At 45.9% G+C, this 8,420-nt stretch overlaps 1 pseudogene; it reads left to right on the forward strand.

The window, feature by feature from the left end:
* The first annotated feature begins 4,105 nt into the window (after positions 1–4,105).
* On the forward strand, positions 4,106–4,223 carry LOC126291758 (5S ribosomal RNA; annotated as a pseudogene).
* Positions 4,224–8,420: the final 4,197 nt, after the last annotated feature.

The following is an 8,420-nucleotide window of genomic DNA, read 5'->3' on the forward strand; positions in this document are numbered from 1 at the left end:
GCCTCAAATAACATGTTATATCAGGTCAGAGATTGAAAATACCGCTTCACTTGTAAGGTCCTTTTTATTTAGAACCGGTTTCGGGCCCTTATATACCCATCATCAGGTGTTACAACCTTGTACTGTGACCCCGAACACCGCGGTGTGCGAATACAGGACGCGGTGTGTCACCACGGAACCGCTCGTGCTCTCCATAAAAAGAACGTTTCAACTGAAGCGGTATTTTCAACCTCTGCTATAATACTCAGTTGCGAATGTTCGTCTCACAGGATTGTTTGCGTTATGAATTCTCCGATTTGGACAAATCAGAATGAATACTATAGCTCACAGTAGCAAGATGTTTCACCGAATTCGTTTCCATAGGACTAAGAGTAGCAATTGAATCTTGTGCTTCCATCTGTTTTGAGGAGAGAGGCTCTTCGCGGTCAAGTTCCTCTTCAACTGTTCGGTTTTTGCTAAAGGTCCATCGCGATGAGCCGTGTGCGGTTCGCGTTGACGCCGTTCATAGATTGGCATCTTGGAATAGCGACAGTGGCATCTCGTTTTCTTAGTGTGTTCGCTGCCGCCACTACTTTTGCTCGCCTTATCTGTCCGTGAGTGGCAGCAGCAGCGCTTATCGATAGCGCTTACTGTAGTACCATCTTTGGAGCGGCCTCTAGAGTTTCCGAGTCGTCGTGTGCCGAGTCAGTTGAGTTGGGACGGAGCAGCAGTGAGGTCCGGACAGCCAGTACTCGCCCGACCGCTGGCGACACACATGCACTGTCTGATGAAAGGATCTGGTCGCGAGAGTGCCCGACCAATTCGAAGACCGGATTCGGCGAGTTTCAGTTGAATGGACCGTGATATTCGAGTAGTGCAACTTTAATTTTGTGTGTGTGTGTGTGTGTGTGTGTCCGCCCGTCGAATTGCCCCCATGCAATAAGTTGTCACTCGACGATTTATACTGGGATCTTTCCCGTGCCTGACTTGAGTGGGCTCCACCGTTGGTTTGTCGTTTGGTCGGTCGTCGCAGCGGACGACGTGCATTTGGTCTTCCGACCGCTTCTGGCTTCTCTTTGTTTGTGCCGACTTAAAATTCGTCCGTGTTGTTTCACAATGATTGGTTTTAGCATTGTGAGTTGTTGGTGGAACTGTTGTCCGGGATCCGAGTGTATCTTGCGGTTTTAAATGAGCAGATATTTTAATGCTGTCTGCGTACTGGTTTTGGTGGAGAGAGTTGCGACCGGACGTCAGGTCGGTTGGGCGAGCAGCACGGAGCAGGTCGGTGCAGCGCGGGGGCAAGCCGCTGCCGCTGCCGCATCGAGGAGGGGTAGCTGCGAGAACGACGGCTTCTTGCACACCGAACCCTGGACGTTTAAGTTGAGTGGATGCAACCTCGACTATTATGAGGTCTCGCCTTGAGGCGTAGCGCCGTATGCCCATCCTGCCTTGGAGGCGGTTAAGTGGGAGATGTGTCTCAGAGCTGGATAGTGACAGATGGTGACGCGAGACTGGGCGCGCACGTAGTTTATGTATCAGCCGATAGAGGACAGTATTGGATACGGGGACTGTGGTTTTAGTTTCGATTGTGCCCACTAGAGTGCACTAAAGTAAGAGAATGTTTTTCATAAACTGTTCTAGTATTTTCATAAAGTGTTATTATGTCTTTTTGTATATTAATGTGATTTAGCAGTATGAATGATGCGTGTGGTTTAAGGTTAATATGAAGAGAATTGTTTAACGAGTTCTGTAGTGGGATTTAGTGTGGGAACATTTCGAAGAAGTATGAATGTGGACAAAGGAGATTTTTGTGGAAGAGATTTGTAAAGTAAGTTTATGGTAAAGGGAAAGTTAATTCAGGTATAAATAACAATAGTAAAAAACTTTATGCATAAACAAAACTACAGCATATTAGATAATTACGTCGGTAAAAAGTGCAGTCGTTAGGTTTACTATTTTGCGATTGGTTATCGATGAAAAGCGCGCACTGACGCGGGAGAATGTTGTTTTGCTATTGGCTGTTGAGTATCTGACCAGTGGTAAAGCAATATTCTTCGCGCGCCTTTCTCTGCTGGTAGAGAAATATTCTACAGAGGAATCGGAGTCTAGCCATGAAACAGTTCGGACGTGTGTAGTAGTAGTTGCGATGGAAACGATAAGTTGCCGGATCTAGCAGGGGTTCATTCGTCAAAAGTGATGGAAAGTGGCGGCATAATTATTCCGATGTGTGTGTAGAAATTTCGGAATTTTTAAGTGAATTTTGAGACGAGGTAAGACATATATTCCACGTGGCGTATTGAGCAGGTCGGTGGCTAAAAACTGTGACTGCGTTTGGTACCGACAGACTTAATATTTGGCGAGCATTCTCAATCAAAAACAATCAGTATTTTTGCCGCTATTACGCTTTCGGGAAATGCAACACCATAAACTAGCTAACGTGAGTGAAAGAGATTGTGAGTGACTGTGTTAAGACTAGCACGGGCTTGGCAGTGATACTTGTTCACCTAAGTTTCAGAATATATTAATTAAGGACAACATTTCCAATCTATCATTTCGTGTGAAAACTTTTTCCCCGAAACGTAGATTAGTGACTTTAATTGCAGCCTGGCTCAGGTCGAAGTACAGCAAGTTTTGCTCGGCATCCCTACTGATGATATGCTGAGACAGTGTTCACAGGTGGGTGTCGTAAAGGCACGGAAGGAACCGCGCCGCCGCGGCCTTTGTCGGCGGGTTGTTGCTCCCAGGGCTGCTGAGCCTGGCGGCAACGAGTGAAGTGCTTCGAGGCGGCTAAATATTGCAGCCGTCTTTCTCTATTTGTTATTCATTATTGAAGTGCAACCAGCGCTATTTTCTGCCTTATGGCCGCTAACGCCCCAGTTACCTACCCTGGAGGTCAGCGTACTTTTCCGGCAGTGTTCCTTTCCTCGTAGTGTTGATGCTGTCCGACACGGCGTGTAATTCGACAGCCTCTTGTATTGTACTGTGCATATTTTTTGGGATGTCTGCCTTGGTTCTAGTGTTTCCTTCCGCCTTGGGTGTTTTGTGAAGACGTAAAGCTGTCTGTCTCTTCACTTTTGCCTACAAATATTCCAGCGTTGTACCGGTGATCGGACGTTAGGCGCACTGGTTAGTCGGTCGGTCGGCGCTTAAGCTGCCCCTAGTTTGAGTTGCCATCCTGTTACGTGAGTACAGCTCTTGGCTGCCTGTCTCACCTTACCTTACGTTTGAGTTACCTTCCCAGGCTGACCCTTGGAACACTTGCTGAGAACCGATTGTCCTGATTCCTTAGATTGTGTTCTTTGTTTTAAGAATATTTGTAATTTTCTAATTATTGTTGGTGTGGCCTTCAGCCGACCAATAATTTCACTTCTTTCGTGATAAGGCCTTCAGCCGTGTTACACTTTCTTTTTTTAAAGCAAACTTGTTTTAAAGTCAATGTATTACTTTAAAAGCGCTATTTGGAATCGTTTTCCTGATTCCTAATTCAGGCCTTCAGCCATTCGTTATTTGAAATTGTTTGTGGCCTTCAGCCAAGTAATAATTTAACTTCTTTTATAACACCATCAGCCGTGTTACAGTTTGTTTCAAAACGAAGTATTTATTTTAACATGTGCTATTTCGAATTGTTCTTCTGACTTCAAATTCAGGCCTTCAGCTGTTTGTTGTGTGAGGTTATTGTTGGTAACCTTCGGCTCCAAATTTGTGGAATTTTTTTTCTGTATAAGGCCTTCAGCCGTCATACAGTCAATTGTGTTTTTTTAAAGAGGTTGTTTTAAAATTTTATTTTCTTTAAATAAAATTTACGTATGTGCCGTGCAACTGAGATTAACTGAATACGGCCCCGTCCACAATCATAACCTTTCCTGCCCCATCCTGAGAAGCGGCTCCCACGCAACGTCTATCAATTTTCAGTTCAAAGCAATAAACAAACAACCGTGTCGCTAAATAACTGAAACATTGTACCTACACTGCACTAACAAAAACCACACACAAAAAACCTGTAATTCTGTGGCTTTAGTTTAAAAGGGGATTCCTCCTACCATAGATTGCAGTGAGGTCACAGCTCCCAAACATACTTCAAATTCCATCAACTGGCGGAATAAAGAATTAATATATATCATTGTGAGCCAACGGCCTTGCCGCAGCGGTAACACCGGTTCCCGTGAGATCACCGAAGTGAACCGCTTTTGGGCTGGGCTAGCACTTGGATGGGTGACCATCCGGTCTGCCGAGCGCTGTCGGCAAGCGGAGTGCACTCAGCCCTTGTGAGGCAAACTGAGGAGCTGATTGATTGAGAAGTAGTGGCTCCAGTCTCGGAAACTGGCATACGGCCGGGAGAGCGGTGTGCTGACCACATGCCCCTCCTATGCATATCCAGTGACGCCTGTGGGCTGAGGATGACACGGCGGCTGGTCGGTACCTTTGGGCCTTCATGGCCTGTTCGGGAGGAGTTTTTAGTTTTATATATCATTGTGACAAGCCGTGGTTAATTCGGAACTGTTTGGATGACACTACGCAAGTAGTAAATCAACTTTTTCCATCGTATTATGCTACGAACAAACCATTTATTTTGCCTGTCATCTTAGTGTATGGTTTTAGGGACGACCGTGGCTGCGGAACGCTCATAGAACTGAAGAGGATGGTCAAATAACGAGTTATGGGCAAAGCTGCTGCAAACTGATCATAGCATGATGCACTATAAGAGAGGCTGGTATTCTCAGCAATGAGTGCGGATTTCCTTTTAGCTGAGAGATAAGAATGTTTTGGAAGTTGAGACACAATTGCTGCTCAGTTGGCGTTGTGCGTATTATGTGTTCGTGTGTATGTGTGTGTGTGTGTGTGTGTGTGTGTTTGTGCGTGTGTGCGTGAGTTACCGGCAGGAACGCACCTGTTGCGGCACCAGCTATAATTGGGAGCAGGCTGGCCGCTGCCTGCTGCCCGCCATTACATTTTACGAGCGACGCGCCTTAATGGTCTTCACTGGGTCTCCCGCTTCGTGTGTGTGTGTGTTTTAATCCCCAGGAGCTGCAGTCTGGACAGTATTAATATGCACACACTGCCATGTTACGTCCGTCCGCCCAGCTGTTATACTCGAGTTATTGACCACGTAGCCATACACTTCTTTTGCTAATTAAAATATGAAACATCAAGCGCGTGACTTGCAGAGAACCAAACACGCCACTTCTCGGGGCAAACACTACGCTCATAGCATTAAGTGCTGATTTTGTAACTAAAAGATATAAAATGGGTGAACATTAATAAAGCTGACAAACTGCAGGGATGAATTCCTGACTGGTTATGGAGGACCACGTGCGTTGAGTTCCTTCTGTGTTGCAGGCTGTGTGATTGACGATGCGTGCTGTAAGCAGCAGAATGGTCCTATATTCGTGTTGGGAACAAACCGAGATGGCGTTTGTGTACGTCCAAACAGATGGAAACGGCAGAGAGGCAGCACATCTGTACCAAAACATGTACCCTTTTTGGGCGTTTGTATGATCATGGGTACCTCCAGACAGATGAACGTGCAGGGAGGCGACGTATTGTGCGGGCTGTCCCAAAACCGATTAAAGAATACTGGACATTTGTTTCCTTTGTGATCCACGCTGTTGAGAAACATGAAATGTGAAACCAAGTCGTATGCAAAGTGACGGCATTGCCATCTAAATGCAACGGGTTCACAGTTTCCCCCTCTTCTCCGTCCTCAAACTTACACAGTGTGATCTGGCGGTAAGGAAAGTGTGCAGCCAGGAAAGTGCGAGCAAGTGAATGGCTCATGTGCTGAATTCTTGACCAATACTGGTATAAATGTTGCGACACGCCTGGCTCTGCTGGTGCTCTATGGAACTACACCATGGTGCATTTTATGAATCGAAAACTATTAGCAACCCTATAGTAGTGTAGGTCTTTTGGGCATAAAGTGTGCGTAGGAATACAGAATTAATACCTGTAAAGATATTAAGACTAATAATAATGCATTCACTTTGAATTAGCACTTCATGTAGTTTTTCTCCTTATTGTGTGGGTTAACAGATGGTGCGACAACTTTCCTGTCATATGCCGCGTCCACGGTGGCGTTTGGCAGAACTGTGGAGAAATTTTGTGCGAATGTCACATGATTAACACACTTTACGCCTCAAACGGACTTCTGAGCCTTTTCTCTCTCTGTGTCTTTCTCTCTCTCTCTCTTGGGTCGACCTGTAGCTGTTTGAAGAGTCGCCGAGCCCGTATGTGACGTTGCAGGGAGCCACTCTTTTGCACCAGCACAGAGGAAGATCGTAGGCGTCTTGGATCCTGCTCTCTAGTGGGAAACAGTTACGGGGTTTCGAAAAAGTGATCCTTTAACTGTGTTGCGTGTGATAGATAAAGCGTTTCATGTGAGCGGGTGAAGGTACGAGACTTAAGGAATCAATTTAGAAGTTGACGCTAAATAAAGAAAAGTGTGAGGTGATCCACGCGAGTTCCAAAAGAAATCCTTTGGAATTCGATTACTCGATAAATAGTACAATTCTCAAGGCTGTCAATTCAGCTAAGTGCTTCGGTGTTAAAATTACGAACAACTTCAGTTGGAAAGACCACATAGATAATATTGTGGGGAAGGCGAGCCAAAGGTTGCGTTTCATTGGCAGGACACTTAGAAGATGCAACAAGTCCACTAAAGAGACAGCATACACTACACTCGTTCGTCCTCTGTTAGAATATTGCTGCGCGGTGTGGGATCCTTACTAGGTGGGACTGACGGAGGACATCGAAAGGGTGCAAAAAAGTGCAGCTCGTTTTGTATTATCACGTACAGGGGAGCGAGTGTGGTAGATATGATATCCGAGTTGGGATGGAAGTCATTAAAGCAAAGACGTTTTTCGTCGCGGCGAGATCTATTTACGAAATTTCAGTCACCAACTTTCTCTTCCGAATGCGAAAATATTTTGTTGAGCCCAGCCTACATAGGTAGGAATGATCATAAAATAAGAGAAATCAGAGCTCGAACAGAGAGGTTTAGGTGTTCGTTTTTCCCGCGCGCTGTTCGGGAGTGGAATGGTAGGGAGATAGTATGATTGTGGTTCGATGAACCCTCTGCCAAGCACTTAAATGTGAATTGCAGAGTAATCATGTAGACGTAGATGTATATGTAGATGGGACCCACGCCACGTCGGACGAACGAGGAATAGCGAGCGCATATGAAAAAGGAAAATGCCCCAGTACATCTTGCCTAGAAAACTTGAAGACACGCTTTTCAGGCCGGAAACTATGAATACTAATCGGGACCCTAAGGTTCCATCGCGTAGAGTTCGTGCGGATAAATCAGGCAATCGCACGAAAGCGTAGAAGCCACGGACGGATCGGGAAGTCTCCGCTATGGTAGTACAATTTCACAGTAGTCTCTGCCGCGCTCTTTACACTGATTCGCAGTGTGTGGACGGAGCCGGAGAAGTCAAAGCTGTCGACATCAGGGACGATCGGCCACGTCTTCCCTGCTTCCGTCGCGTCGCATCGCGTCGCGCATTTTCGGTCGGCGCAGCTTTCACCGCCGTTGTGCAACCTAAATAGTTCTGTTGTTTTCTTTCTTTTTTTCCGTTTTGTGAGCCAGGAGGCCTCGACTCACAGAAAGGTAAAACAATGGCAGGCACACTCTCTCTCGGTCGCCCGTGAACAAAAAACAGTAACCGCTAGAAAACGCAATAGTGACACCAAAAAGAAAAAAAAAAGGATGTTTAGATTCTGTTGTGGTTAGTACGAGTGAGAAAAAAGTTTCTCGTTTCTTTTCCTTAAAGCAAGCCTGGAAAATTCCTTTCTGTCCAACGTTCGCCAAAGCTGAAAAGACAGTGGAACTTTTATGTGACAGATGATGCAATGACAACGCCTTTATATATTTACAGGGCGACTGCAGCTAAACTTTTGCTTCTTGGGTCAGCTGATATGTGCGATGCGGGATTTTCGTTAGGGGCAGGCCCAAGAACGGCGACGGTCGGTTGAAAGACAGCCACCAGTGTGCATTACAGTTACAGACGGATTTGGACAAGTTGAGCGGGGCTTTACGCGTAAAGCTGTTTCATCAAAACAACTTGGCAGTGCTGCTCTTCTTTGCGAATATCGACACATTGAAGGAATACTGAGAGGCCCTTTTTCTGCACTGGGGATGAAGAAAACGATCGGAAGTTCGAATTAAACGGCGATTTAGGTTTGTTCCTGGAAGGGGCCGACGGCCAGTTGCGGCACAAATTGTTGGAGAAGTTACTGTTGAGATGGGTGAGAATGCTGGATGCAACGTGCGATGTCCAAGCAGTGCCCGAGATGCGTCACAATAGCTGAACCGTTGTTTCGGGGAGCAGTAGAGCAATCTCTATTGCGGTTCCAGGCTGTCCTTGATGTGCAACATTTGTAACCTGGAAAGTAAACACGGTACGCAATTAAAAAATACTACCCTTTCACGCGGATATTTAAAT

Source organism: Schistocerca gregaria, chromosome 1 (assembly GCF_023897955.1).
Source record: "Schistocerca gregaria isolate iqSchGreg1 chromosome 1, iqSchGreg1.2, whole genome shotgun sequence".
Classification (NCBI taxonomy): Eukaryota; Metazoa; Arthropoda; class Insecta; order Orthoptera; family Acrididae; genus Schistocerca; species Schistocerca gregaria.